The following is a 14,128-nucleotide window of genomic DNA, read 5'->3' on the forward strand; positions in this document are numbered from 1 at the left end:
AGTTTATTAGGTAGATGCCCACTTTAGTGGGATCTTATTACTTGTGCATCAAGTATCTAAACTCTATAAATAGAGTCATATACCTTTGTATTTCACACACATTAAAAGCAAGTCTTATGGTGGAATCCATCCATCTTCCATCTTCCATCTTCCACAACACCTCAGCACTTGGAACTGTGGATGGAAGCGCAAGTGTAATGGTGGAATAGTAGAAACGCTATTCTTAATGGAGTTAAAAAAACGCAATTAAGAATGGAGCTAAAAAAACACAATTAAGAATGGAGTTTTTTCTATTCCCGTAATGAAACTATAATCATTAAAAGTTGGTGTTATCGTATATTTGGTTACCTTTACATTGACTAATATTCACATGCATGGTTCATAAACCTTCGTCCAATTAAGTTTGGCATTTTCGTCCATTGAATGAAGATCATGTGATTTTTATACTTGGGTTTCATTAAATTTACAAGAAACCATAACCACAAAGTGAATTTTTCTTATGCGATGACTAAATCGACACTTCTTTTTCTTTTGTCTATGAAATTTTGGTGTATCGTATATAAACGTAGCTCTAAATAAACCTTTACCAATCATGGTTTTATTTTTCTACTAATAAATCATTGGTTTCCATTTCTTACGGGAATCCATGGATTCCTTAAACAACGAAAATGATCTCTTTATTTTCTTAAAAAGAATCATATAAGTCAATTGTTTTTGTTTTTCACTATCGATCCTAGAGGGATATAAAAAGTATCGTTATTATGATATTAACAATTGCAAACACCAAGAGGAATTGCTAAGAGATATTAAGCATTTTTTAGTTTCCTCATAGTAAATCTCCAAAATTTAAAATAGTTCCACTTGTAGCTGGAATTGGACACTAAAGATCAAAGGGTGCTCACCCGGCTTGTTAGCCTATATTATTAGTCCTTGTATTGATTATATTGATATTTGTTTAACTTTCTTTTGATAAGAAAGTGTCCATAACTTCAAATAATTTTTTATCTCGTTGGCCATTGAGGTCACGAAGTTATTGGAGATTTGTTTGCATATTTTTAATGCTTTAGGTTTACGCATATATGTTTTTATTTATTTTTTTTGCTATGCTTTTGTCGCAAAATAAAAAATAGTCCATGGTTGATGCTAAATATGTATGTCTATTAAGACTACAATTTTTTTTTATGTGGAAAAACATTTCATAATGAGTATATGTCTCGAATTAATCGAATAATACTTTACGAAACTTGAAGTTTTCGTATATGAGATGAAAATATTTCCGACATAATCAGGTGGAGATTATACACTACTAGAAGTTTGTGTCCATTAACTTGAAAAGTTGTATTTTTCTCTCGTCATGATCAAATCGAGAAAGGCTGCTATCTCAAATAAGGCGCGAAAGTATTTCATTATGCTTTTAATAAGATTATGCCTTTTGGAAGGCAAATCCAATCACATTTATAATTAACGTAGAGTTTTATAAGAGTCTACAGAGTGTTCCATTACAGTCTATCAAAAATAACCACATTCTCATAGCTTCTATCTCCCCACTAGAAGATGGGGAGATTATAATGCCTGCGGGCACTGGTACAAGTATTTCTATGAATTTTCTCCAAGATATATATCCATACACTTGAGAATGCGGGATTGTTGTTAGTTAATATTGTCGAACATTCATTTACAATAGCTATTGAATATAAAAAAAATGGTGGTTTCAAACCCCTTGGCAAATAAATATCGACGTATTTGATTGGTTGGCATGCAATCCAAATTATTTTGGATTAATTTCTCGATTGACACATTCTTGGATCCAAAACTAAACACCTTAAACATGCCAAAACCTATTAATTACAGGTTGGTGTTAGTCATAATGTGTCTTTATACGAGAAATTTTTTCGTTGTAAAAACGATTTAAGAGTTTTATTTTTGCTCAGACCTTAAAATTGGTTCAATAATATTATGTTTTTCCTAAATGATACATTTGGTGTGGTATTCTTGAATGACTCTTTGCATTTACACAAGATATGTGGTCGGAGAACAGAATCGAAATTGTAATCCTTAGTGGATTGAAATCATATTTAGGCAGCCACCCGATTTTATTACGTCAGATCGAACAATCCTTTGTGTGTTTTTAGAAATTTGGTACAAAACCAAAAATACGGATTAATTAGTTGATGATATCGATTTTATAGGTCTCTTGAGGAGTCCTTAAAAACACAAAATCCACGCTTTAGCAGCATAAATATTATATTTTTCTTAAATCCGCAGTTCAATATTATGCTTGCATAAAACTTGTCTATGACTAAAGTTATGATTTTTTTATGCTTATTTTCTATAATACTCATTTACTTGAGTTAGCATCCATATTGACTTCAAAAGTTGTACTCTTTTCCCTTCGTTTAAGGTTTTGTCCCATGCGGTTTTCATGACAAGGTTTTAACGAGGCAACATCTTGTTGACAATTAATTATCTTTCAAAAAGCTGATATTTGTGCTCATTTTCCTTCATCCATATTTTTTCCCGTTGGGTTTTACTGGCAAGTTTTGGTGAGACAATTTAATTCAACGTGGTGTTCATCCAAGGGGGAGTTGTTTCAATTTCGATTAGTTGGTGGATTACCACCATTAATTATGTCATTTTGTTAGACCATATAAACATAACCATCTCCTATGAATTTGGATATCATTCTGATCCATATAAGGTATGATCACAAACTTTTCTCACCTTTGGTACTGTAACTACATATTGACACTTTATTAAAGAAATTACATCAACTACTTATGCAAATCATTTTCGAGAAGCTAGAAATCCAAGAAGAAAATCCTAAATGTAATTAACGAAGCATGAAGACTTGAGAACACTACCATTAGAAGACTAACACAAAAGAAGACTTCATCAACTGAAAAATTTCTCACGAAAGCATTGCTATCTTCAGCATTCAAGAAATCCGTTAAATGAAATTTGGAAATCACGACTCGAAGATTTGCAAGCTAAGATTTAAATGAAGTATTTATCAGGGGGAGCATCACAATAAAAGGTATTTTACTGGACTATCACGTTGTACTCTTTTTTCCTTCATCAATGTTTTGTCCCACTGGGTTTTTCTTGTCAAGGTTTTAACGAGGCAATATATGTATGTCCAACTCTGTTCTAAGTTTTCGCATAATTGTACTCTTTTCCCTTCAGTCAGGTTTTGTCCCTTCGGATTTTCCTGATAAGGTTTTAATGAGGCAATTAGCTTAGATACAGTGGTCATATAGGGGGAGTATTATAAACGGAAGTTTATTAGGTAGATGCCCACTTTAGTGGGACCCTATTATTTGGGCACCAAGTATGTAAACTCTATAAATAGAGTCATATACCTTTGTATTTCATACACATTAATAAGAACTAGTTTCTCACCCGTGCGATGCACGGGTCTGTTTATTGCTTATGGAATATTTAATGCTCTTTTTAAATAGGGAATATATTACAAAACCAAATTGTGCAAGAAAATAAAATAAACAAAATTTCATAAGTTCTGATCAGATTTATCTTTATTATAAGCTATTGGTAAACAAAAACAAATTTTAAAGCACAATTCAAAATTCTTGATAGTAATAAAAATTAATTATTTTTTAGCTCTGCAAATAACAAGGAATTGATTGAAAATAGCAAACAAGGTAAATTTAAACTATTTGGTCGGGATTAAACTTCTTTTGGCTGGTTTAATAAAACCATACCATTCGTATCAAATCGAAGATTCACACTCCTTTTGCCTATGGTTTCTTTGTTGTGTTTGTATGTCTCTTTTATTTATTTTTGTCGATGTGAAGTTCTTCAAGGTAGAGATAAGTTTACTTTGCCTTTTCATACTGTTCTGCAAGTCTTCTCTGTTCTTCTTTTTGTGAATTTGTTGTTTTCTGCCATTTTTGTTGTTCTTTTTGATTACCACGTGTAGGTAGTAATACTCGTACTTATATATTACGAAGCTCTTCTAGCTTTATCGTTTTTTTTGGCTAAAGATCGCTTACACTTGGTTTTTATATACAGAAGATAATTCGGTTTTAATCTTTTTTTCTTTCCATATTTTGTTTCCATATTTTATCTAATTTTTGGTTAAATTCTAAAGATATCTTTCGTGTTTATTTAGGGTTTATAAATAGACATGGTTCATTTAGGGTAAGAAAGATATCGTTTTACACGTGGTTTATTTTATCCTAATCTAGAATGTAGCTATTGAAATTAATTTACTACTTGATTTACTATTTAAGATTTACAGCAGTAAAGATCTAAATTCATATGGTAATTATCCCACACCATGTAAAGGATGATGGGAAGATTGATTACCCTACGATCAGTTTGTAAATATTCTGGACAAAACTAATAAATTAAGGGTCAATGTGCTGGGAGGACTTCTGAGAAGCGTCGTTGTTTGGCAATTCAGTCCATAAATAACAGAGAATATCTTCTATTACATGAAAAACTACTTCACAATAACGTTTCAAGTAAAATAATTTATTCTCTATTCTGAAAATGGTAGCATAAGAGAAAAACTATAAGAACTATAACATTTACAAAAAGGGAAACCATAACAAAGTTGGAATTTTTTGTGATTTCTAAATATCCCATTTAAAAAAATCTATTCCAAAGAAAAATAAAAGCAAAACTCATTCCTAAAGAAAAAATAAAAGCAAATATCTAATTAAGTACCTAAATCACTTTAACCTTGTATTCATGATTCTCATTCCTATAGGTCACTGGTTGGAGAATAATACGGTGTATAGACCCGGTATTTTCACGAATGTGTTGATGGACAATAGTTTTGGTATATCCATCTTGTAAATTATTCTTTCCATGCCACCAATGAAGCAAAGTTTTCTTCTATTTGCACTCTACAAAACGACGCCAAATTCTTGAATTGATTTGCAATAGATTTCAGAAAAATAAACGTACAGTGGAATGAGAAAAACCAAAAAGCTTAAAAATCAACAGAGATCAAGATATTTCTAATAGATTACATACCCGATAGCAGCAGCGGGCAAAAAAGAAACAACACCAGCTGGACAAAAAAAAAGAAGCAATCGAATACATTTTTGAGTGATACTTGCTAAAAAAAAAAGTAACAAACATCAAATGACAAAAAAAAATTGCTTCAAAAATAAAAATAAGATGACAAAACCCTAAAAGAAAATACAAAAAAAAAAGTAAAGCGAGAACCGGCACAAAACAGAAAGAGTACCATGCGCGAAAATATATTAGGAATCCCATTAGAATGACATTTGCAACGCCAAGGTTTCAAGGATACCTGCAAATTACCAGATGGCGGATTAAAAAACAAAATAACATATTGGAAAAGAAAAATACAAAAAACGAAGTCGTCATAGGAAGTGAGAAGCGGCATTGAAGATGCTGCCTGGCTTATGCTCTAATAATTTATATAAAGACACTTCCCATAAATAAAAGGATTTTGTTTTGAAATGAATACTAATCAATATCTAAATATATTTGAGATTTTTTTTTATTTTTGGCTAGCTGTTCTTTTTCCGATATTGTGTACTTTGGATTACATTTGGTAAGTTCAGACTATAAAAATCAGAGTTTACCTAATTTATGTAATATTTTATTTTCATAACTAAGTAAGTAAATATTATTTTTGGATAGTTATATCTTGGTTGAGTATTTATTTTCCAATTTTGAGTATCTTCTAGACGTCCAAAAATTCTATACCTATCAGATTCCATCTTAGACAAAAAATGCAACTTCCTAAATTTCATTTTTCCTGATAAAATTGACGAAACAACTTTCCTAATTTGTGGGGTTGAGAATCCTTTAGCCGTCTGTTTTGTATTTTTTTTTCCTCTCTGCAAATTGTATTTTCTGGTGATTTTTACTCCTAATGATGTTGTATTATTTTTATCTATATAAGATTAAAAGCCATCGAAAGAATATCTCTTGACTCATGTGTGAAATCCACAAATCAAGTATTTTATTTTAATCATCAATATAAATTTTGTATTTTCTTTTAATACAAAATGAAAGTGTAATTGCAGTTAGTACGTTAAAAAATATAAACATTTTTATAAGGTTTCTTCTGCTGGCCTGATAGAATCTCTCTCTGTAATGAGAATAGTTCCCTCTTCAAAGGAAGAGGGGCAAAATATTTTTAATAATCTTGCAGATAATCACAAGGAGATTAACATTGAGGAAATTTAATGTGATTCTTTTTCTCATGTCTAGCATTAATTTGTGGACTTGCATTTTGTTTTTGTATTTGACTGTGGTGTCTCAAGTTTTTGTTGCTCTTGAGATACCCTGTCCTGCAAGTTAGTTTTATTTATTTTTTGTGTGTGTGGGTGGGGGGATTTAGATGCAACCGCTTGCAGTGGTCTTTTTGTTTTTCAATCTAATTATATGTAAAGAAAAAAAATAAAGCTACAAATTCTTATTTTCAAAAGAAAATGATGAATTTTCTTATGAGTGGAAGGGAAGAACAAAAACACCACGCACACTTCCTCCCTCCAAAAGTCAATCACGAGTATGCAAATGCGGCACTCTACAAACCCAAATACATGCCCCTCTACAAACTTAACCAATACTGTAGTTCCATTTTTTTCATAATTAATTAAATTTCCAACAAGCATAGATGATACAAAACATTGAACAAATAACTAATTAAGCATATACCAGGGAATGGAAAAACAGCTCGACTAACCGCCATAGCCGTAGATGATCCGGTTAACATACAAAAACTTAGCACCAGGTGGAATCCAACTTAAATTATACCCTTGGTCCTCCACACGCTGAAAATATCATCAAGAATTGCAAAAAAAAAAAAAAAGAGGATGACTTTATATTTTTATTGTCGCAAAATTATTAAAACATAACAAAATAATAGATGAGAAGAATATGCATGTATGTATATATTACCAGCCATTATCGCATGGAGATAATGTATATGCTAGATATATAACTATAAAAGGGCAAACTAAATTTTGCAACCATAATAGATGAGTCTTCTTGACTGCTACTTCTATCTTTCTTACATCAATCAAGATCTATTTAGTTACCTGTAATAACATAAAAGGGAAAATAAACAAACAACAATCATATATACACGATCGATAATAAAATTGATTAAAAAACCTTAATTTCCTGATGATTTAGAAACATGTGAAGAAGTAACAACCTAAGTAAACAATGGCAAGAGAAAAACACGTTTTACGCCCAAAACATATGGTGTTTAGTTTGATATCGCAAAAATAAATGCAAGAATTAATAGGGGTATACCTTGATGTTGGTTCTTTTGGAACAACTGCAACAGGTGCATGACCGAGGATACCTACAAAACAAAATGACAACTGTCACAAAAAATCCTAAATGGCAGGAAAAAGAAAAGAAATAACAACAAAATTTTAAAAAGCAATGTGGAAACAAAAGGGTTTGGCTAAAAATGGAGTTTGGGTTTGTTTGATTACTTTATATAGAAACACCGGACCCAAAAATAAAATGATTTTATTTTTGATATAATATTAATTAATATCTAAAATTATCTGGAATTTCCTTTTTATTTTGAACATAATATTAAGCAATATCTGCATTTTTCCCGATTATATCCATCGATTGTAATATTTTTGGCGATCTCAAGCAAAGAAAACCACAAATTTACCTATTGAAGTATACTTTTTTTGCCAATCGTAGTTGAAAGTATCTTTATTAGTGCATTTAATTTAATATTTTCTGAATAAGCAATAGTAAAAAGTATAATAATAAAATCAGGATATTCGGAAGAAAAAAGATATTATTTCCGCACTTATGTGCAATTTCTTTTTCTGTAGTTTTATACTTGGGATAGCCACTATTTTTGGATACTTGCATGTACTTGTTGCAATTTTTGTGTCTAAAAGATAGTATTTGGCATATTCTACATCTCATAATGGATTTTTTTTTGGTTTGTATTTACGGAATGAATAAAGTTAATGTTAAAATCATTATTATTATCACATTTTTCTACTAAAGCTTTTGTTTTTCTATTATAAACTTTTTGTTTGATATCATGTATTGATCATCACGATTTTCTATTAATTATTTTGTATCTTTAATATTTTACAGGACCAACAATTAAATGTTTTAGCAAAGAGGAGGAAAATTCGAATTATTGGTATTTATCCACGACTCTAAACATTTTTATTTTTAATTTGGGATATTAACTCATATTTGGTTCAATCATGATTTAGCTTCATTGTTGAATTGTTTTTGTAATTTCATTTGGAGTTGTAATTGTAAATTGCAATTAGAATTAGAATTAGAATTTATTTAATTATGAGTAGTTTAGGACTATAATTAAAATTAGTTTCATTGGAATAAATGTAATTGAACAATGGACATTGGATTTTTTTTTTGTATGATTGATTTAATTTGTGATGAAATCATGGTTAATAATGCATATTTTTATGTGATTTTATTTTAATTTGTTTGTTAGACTAAATTAAAATAAAATATATTATTATTAATTTTTCAATATATTTTTGTTAATTTTGTACGACTTTTTCAAGATTTAGCTGTTTTCGGAAATAATTTTTATTGAATGTGATTGTCTATAAAATATATTGTGGGGAAAATATATCTTCTTGAATTTTATTTCCAGAATTTTTTACAATTGCCATAAAAATGAAAATGGTGGGGCCAGAATCAACCAGAAACTCTGATTAACCACGTCGCTCGAAAAAACTCTTTTTTTTTTTAAAGAATTTCTCCCTCTCTTCTTCCCCTCTACTTTGTGTCTTTTTCTTTCCTTCTCTATTTTACAACAAATAATTCCTTTTCTTAAATATCAATTATTTTATTTTATTTCTGAAAAGAAAAGACTAAATTAAAAAATAGAAAAACAAAATTCTAAACGAACTCAGAAAACAGACCATACCAAAATCATTAGACACAATAAAACCCAAAAATAAGATCTTGCTGTCCTCCGCGGGATCCACCGGGACAACACCAGAGACAAAAAGTGATATGCCGTTTTGGCGTGGTCTATTTTTTGGGTTTGTTTAGAATCACCACAAGAAAAAAAGGACAAGTCAGACGGACCCATATAAAGCTAAAAATTACCACTACTCAGTTACGATATCCTCCCCTCCCAAGACCTCACCCAAGACCCAACCCAATGGAATAAAACTCATCTTATGGTAAACTGTTTGATGCCTACCACCAGCTCTTCAACTGTTTTTCCTCGTCGACCGAGGATCCTGACATTCATTTCCTTCCAAGTCTAGTGTGGAGGCCATTGGTCTACATTTGGTTCCCTCTATTGGCCTCCCCCCTACGAAGATACTTTCCCGAATAATATAAATTTTAAGTAGTATTAATTATCAAGAGAACAAAATTCAACTACTAAATTTAATTTTTATGTTCTAAAGTAAAACTGTTCTTTCAAACCGTAGACAGCGTCAACCTGACTTTATTTATAGATAACTCAATCCAAGAACAAGGTTGCTACAAGAAGTTACAAAATTTCATGGAGGGGTAACCATTTCACAGAATCTTGCGGTGATGATTATTCCCAAGTAAACTCTCTCCTGGTACCGTATACTAAGAATGCAAAGAGAGTCGAGAGACAGTTTTGAAAAATGCGCAACTTTTCCTAAGAATGGAGTTAAGCAGTTTCATGCATGGTGGGGACAGCCGTGAGAGAATGACTTTACTGTCGCGTACGTATTACTCAATGGCTTTCTCTATCAATTTCCATATCTGCACACACTCTGTGAATCTCAGAGTCTATATATGCAAATTTCATCAACAAATCACTCCAAGTTACTGTCTACAAATGGGAACTGCGAACTGTTGCAGTTGGACTAAACAGAAAGCACATGCTGGTAACGGTGACTTGAAACAAACAATAGATAGATGTTTATCTCTATTCATTTTATGTGCATACTTTCTGGTTTTCACTATTCCCATCTACTTGGTTTCTATCATTTTTTAGGAAACATTTTTTTATTCTTTCTTCTACTCCACTGTTTTCATATGCAATAAATTTGATGATCACCCTTGTGAAGAAATGCGCAACCACTTGAACTATTCATCACACACCACCGAAAAATTCTAAGACAAGAAAAAAAATGAAGAAGCCTCAGCAGATCACTAACTTGTTCTTCTTTGTTTTGGTCATATTCTTCTCGATGTTTATATCTTTTGTTTATGGGTGTCGTCACGAGGGTAGTCGCTGTGATATGTTCCATTGGTGCTGCGGGGATTTTCAGTGCATGGGGGACAAATGGTACTCAATAAAAGGAAGATGCGTATGATTAAGTTGTAATAATTAAGAGATCATGCATGGTCAGGTAAAAAAACCACTTAGTCAAGTACGTGACGTCCCATCATCTTCATCGTCATCTTTAATATCTAATTATTTTGGTCTCTCTGTAGTAAATAATAAGAGATCATCTATGGTCAAGAACTTACTTGATCAATCGATCGATCAGTCAGTTCTTATCTTTGTTATTTTTGATATACACATGTATTCTGGTTTGTAAGAGATCATGCATGGTTTAAATATAAATAATCGATTTGACTAATTAACACCCATGTTTATTTTTCTGTTTTTAGTGGTTTTTCTTGCATATCCAACCATCTCCTTGGGTCTAAACTATGGTTTCAACAAAATTAAGAAACACTGATATACGCAGTTATACGTTCACAGTTTCAATAATTGCCGATCTAAATTAACACTATCGCACCTTGTAATTTTATAGTCTTGTACTTTAACTTCTATAAAGTTCTGGTTAGAATTTGGTATGTCAAAGTGTTTGACTAAGAAGCCGAAACTTGGTCCTAATACGGTGAATAATTTTAGTCAGGGGAAAATGGCGTATTATGAATTCCAGACGTGAATGTTCACCAGTAGCATTATGACCCACACACGACTGTTTATCAGTAGCTACTCTAGACCACATCAATTTTCAGATGCGAATGGCGTCAGGAAACTGAGGAATGTGCCGCTTATATCTTCAATGAAAACCACACTCAGGAAGCCTTCATGAATTTTCAAAGCCTCGGGAAGCCTTCATGAATGTGCCGCTTATATCTTCCTGAGGCTTAAAGAAGCTGGGCGGCTGAGCCTATATAAATTCTGCAGGGAACACACCTTATGTTTTGTTCTCCAATTTCATGCTTAAATCATACTTCTTGGTACCGACCTGGCAGACGCCGGCTAGACAAACAGGCAGATGTTGCAACCAAATCACCTATGCACCTTAACCTACAAGCAGAGCATGAGAAACTCAAGAAACCAGTGAGGCTCAATACATAAACAATATCGGTCCTAATACGTACTTATCCTAAGAATCTATTTGCAACTACATGCTCTAAACTCAACCAGTTGGAGTTTAGTTGAATTTTCCAACCACCATTGACAGATAACAATGAAGATTATTCGCAGTTGGACTGGTTTGGGAACTACTGACTACGCCAGATCTGCTTGGTTATGTTTTTGGATGTTTCAAGTGGCGAGTAAATACTAAAATTACTAATCACTGCAAATTATTTATCTGAAATTGTGCTTCTTGGTACCGACCTAGCAGACGCCAGCCAGACTAACAGGTAGACACAATTGTTGAGTAATGAAAAAAAAAAGGTATGAACCTGACGTGAATCGAACACGCAACCTTCTGATCTGGAGTCAGACGCGCTACCATTGCGCCACAGATCCGATGTTGTGCTTATTCCATGTAACAGATAATTATTTTAGAACTATCGTTTTCAGTCTCGGAACATGAGCCAAATATTATAATGCTGTAAAGAAGAGCACGGAACTGATTTACATACTGTACTGCAAAAACTTTAATGGACTGTGAAACCGTCCATTAAAGTCCATTGACATTTTACATGAAATTGCGCAGTATTTCTTCTCGACCTTTCGACGTTCAGTCTTCACAAATATGCTAGCTTCAAGTAGCCTGTATAGTACCAATAAGTTCATTGAAAACTTGCTTAATTGATCAACTAGCAAATATCAGCAACAATGGCACTTGAATTGCTTTCTTCGTACCGTAGGTGAATAATTTTAGTCAGGGGAAAATGGCGTATTATGAATTCCAGACGTGAATGTTTACCAGTAGCATTATGACCCACACACGACTGTTTATCAGTAGCTACTCTAGACCACATCAATTTTCAGATGCGAATGGCGTCAGGAAACTGAGGAATGTGCCGCTTATATCTTCAATGAAAACTACACTCAGGAAGCCTTCATGAATTTTCAAAGCCTCGGGAAGCCTTCATGAATGTGCCGCTTATATCTTCCTGAGGCTTAAAGAAGCTGGGCGGCTGAGCCTATATAAATTCTGCAGGGAACACACCTTATGTTTTGTTCTCCAATTTCATGCTTAAATCATACTTCTTGGTACCGACCTGGCAGACGCCGGCTAGACAAACAGGCAGATGTTGCAACCAAATCACCTATGCACCTTAACCTACAAGCAGAGCATGAGAAACTCAAGAAACCAGTGAGGCTCAATACATAAACAATATCGGTCCTAATACGTACTTATCCTAAGAATCCATTTGCAACTACGTGCTCTAAACTCAACCAGTTGGAGTTTACTTGAATTTTCCAACTACCATTGACAGATAACAATGAAGATTATTCGCGGTTGAAGCTCGGATATTTATAATCCTAAGCTGTCATCATACAGCAGTAGTCGTCACGATATTCATATGCGGAAGTTGTCTATCTAGTCTGCTACTTGTTAATAATGTCAATGGTCGATATTAACTGGTCCGAACCCCTTTGGACCTAGCTATTATTTGTGTGTTTTATACATATGTATCGTCCGTAGAGAAAAAAGGTATGAGAAAGTAGTTGTGGCGAGAGAGATAGAGATTGGGAAATTAATGGCGAAGATGGGGAATTTCAGAGAGAAAAGGAATCTAGTTTGCCATCTGACTCATGAGCATCTTCTTCCTAAAGAGGTCGAAGGAAACGGTGAAGAGTTCTTGTGTAAGGGCTGCCCGCCTGCCCCACAGTTGGTGAAAGACGTGATATTTTTTGATTCACCAATCATTGGACCTAGCAACATCTATTGCTTCTGTGTTTTCTACACATGTAGCATGAGAGAAATCGCCGAGACAGTTAGTCATTTTCACGTAAGCCTTTTGCTGGCCACGTACCCTGATTCCGTTACTACAACTGGAATGTTCAGTGATGTTCAAGTAAGCCTGCTGCATCGACCGACCAACGCAATCAAAAACGAAGTTGTATTGCAGAGGAGAGAATCCGTCCTAACGAAAATTTGAAAACACAGCATCTTTGTTGGGAGGTAAGGGACGGAAAAGTGCATAATCTAATCAGAATAACGTTATTTTCATTAACAAGAGATAATATCAATTCTTATCTTTGATATCTCTGTATTTTATTTTTTTTTACCTCCTCCTATCTCCATCCTTCGTAATGCCATCCCGTAACAACTCTAACTTGCATCTAGGTTGCTAAACTCTCTCAAAGTACTAAAAATGCAAAGAGAGTGGAGAGACGGTTTGAAAAATGCGCAACTCTTCAGTTTCATGCATACATGGTGGGGACAAGCCGTGGGAGAATGACTCTACTGTCGCGTACGTATTACTCAGTGGCTTTCTGTATCAAATTTGCATTTATACCTTCACACGCTCTAGCTACGACTCTCAGAGTCTATATATGCAAGTTTCATCAACAAATTACACCAAGTTACCATCTACAAATAGGAACTGCCAACTGTTGCAGTTGGACTAAAAAGAAAGCACACGCAGTTAGTGGAGATTTGAAACAAGAAATAAAATGAAGAAACCGCAGCAGCTGACTAATTTCTTCTTCTTTGTGTTGGTCATATTCTTCTCGATGTTTATATCTTTTGTTTATGGGTGTCGTCATGATGAGTGTGATTTCTTCCATTGGTGTTGCGGGGATTTGGAGTGCCTGGGGGCCAAATGGTACTCATTTAATGGAATATGCGTATAGTATACGAGATGATCAAGTTGCAATAAGAGATCATGCATGGTCAAGTACGTGATCACCTCCCATCATCTTCATCATTTTTTATATCCAAGTATTCTGGTTTGTAGTAACATATATGGTTAAGTACTCGATCAACCGATCAGTTCTTATCTTTGTTGCTTCTGA

The 14,128-nt window shown here is 33.3% G+C and overlaps 1 non-coding gene across 1 annotated transcript; it reads right to left on the reverse strand.

Annotated features, from left to right (window-relative positions):
- Positions 1-11,611: 11,611 nt before the first annotated feature.
- Positions 11,612-11,683, reverse strand: TRNAW-CCA. The gene has a single exon. It is a non-coding gene; the product is annotated as a tRNA-Trp (tRNA).
- Positions 11,684-14,128: the final 2,445 nt, after the last annotated feature.

The sequence above is a fragment of the Papaver somniferum genome, chromosome 5 (genome assembly GCF_003573695.1).
Source record: "Papaver somniferum cultivar HN1 chromosome 5, ASM357369v1, whole genome shotgun sequence".
Lineage (NCBI taxonomy): Eukaryota > Viridiplantae > Streptophyta > Magnoliopsida > Ranunculales > Papaveraceae > Papaver > Papaver somniferum.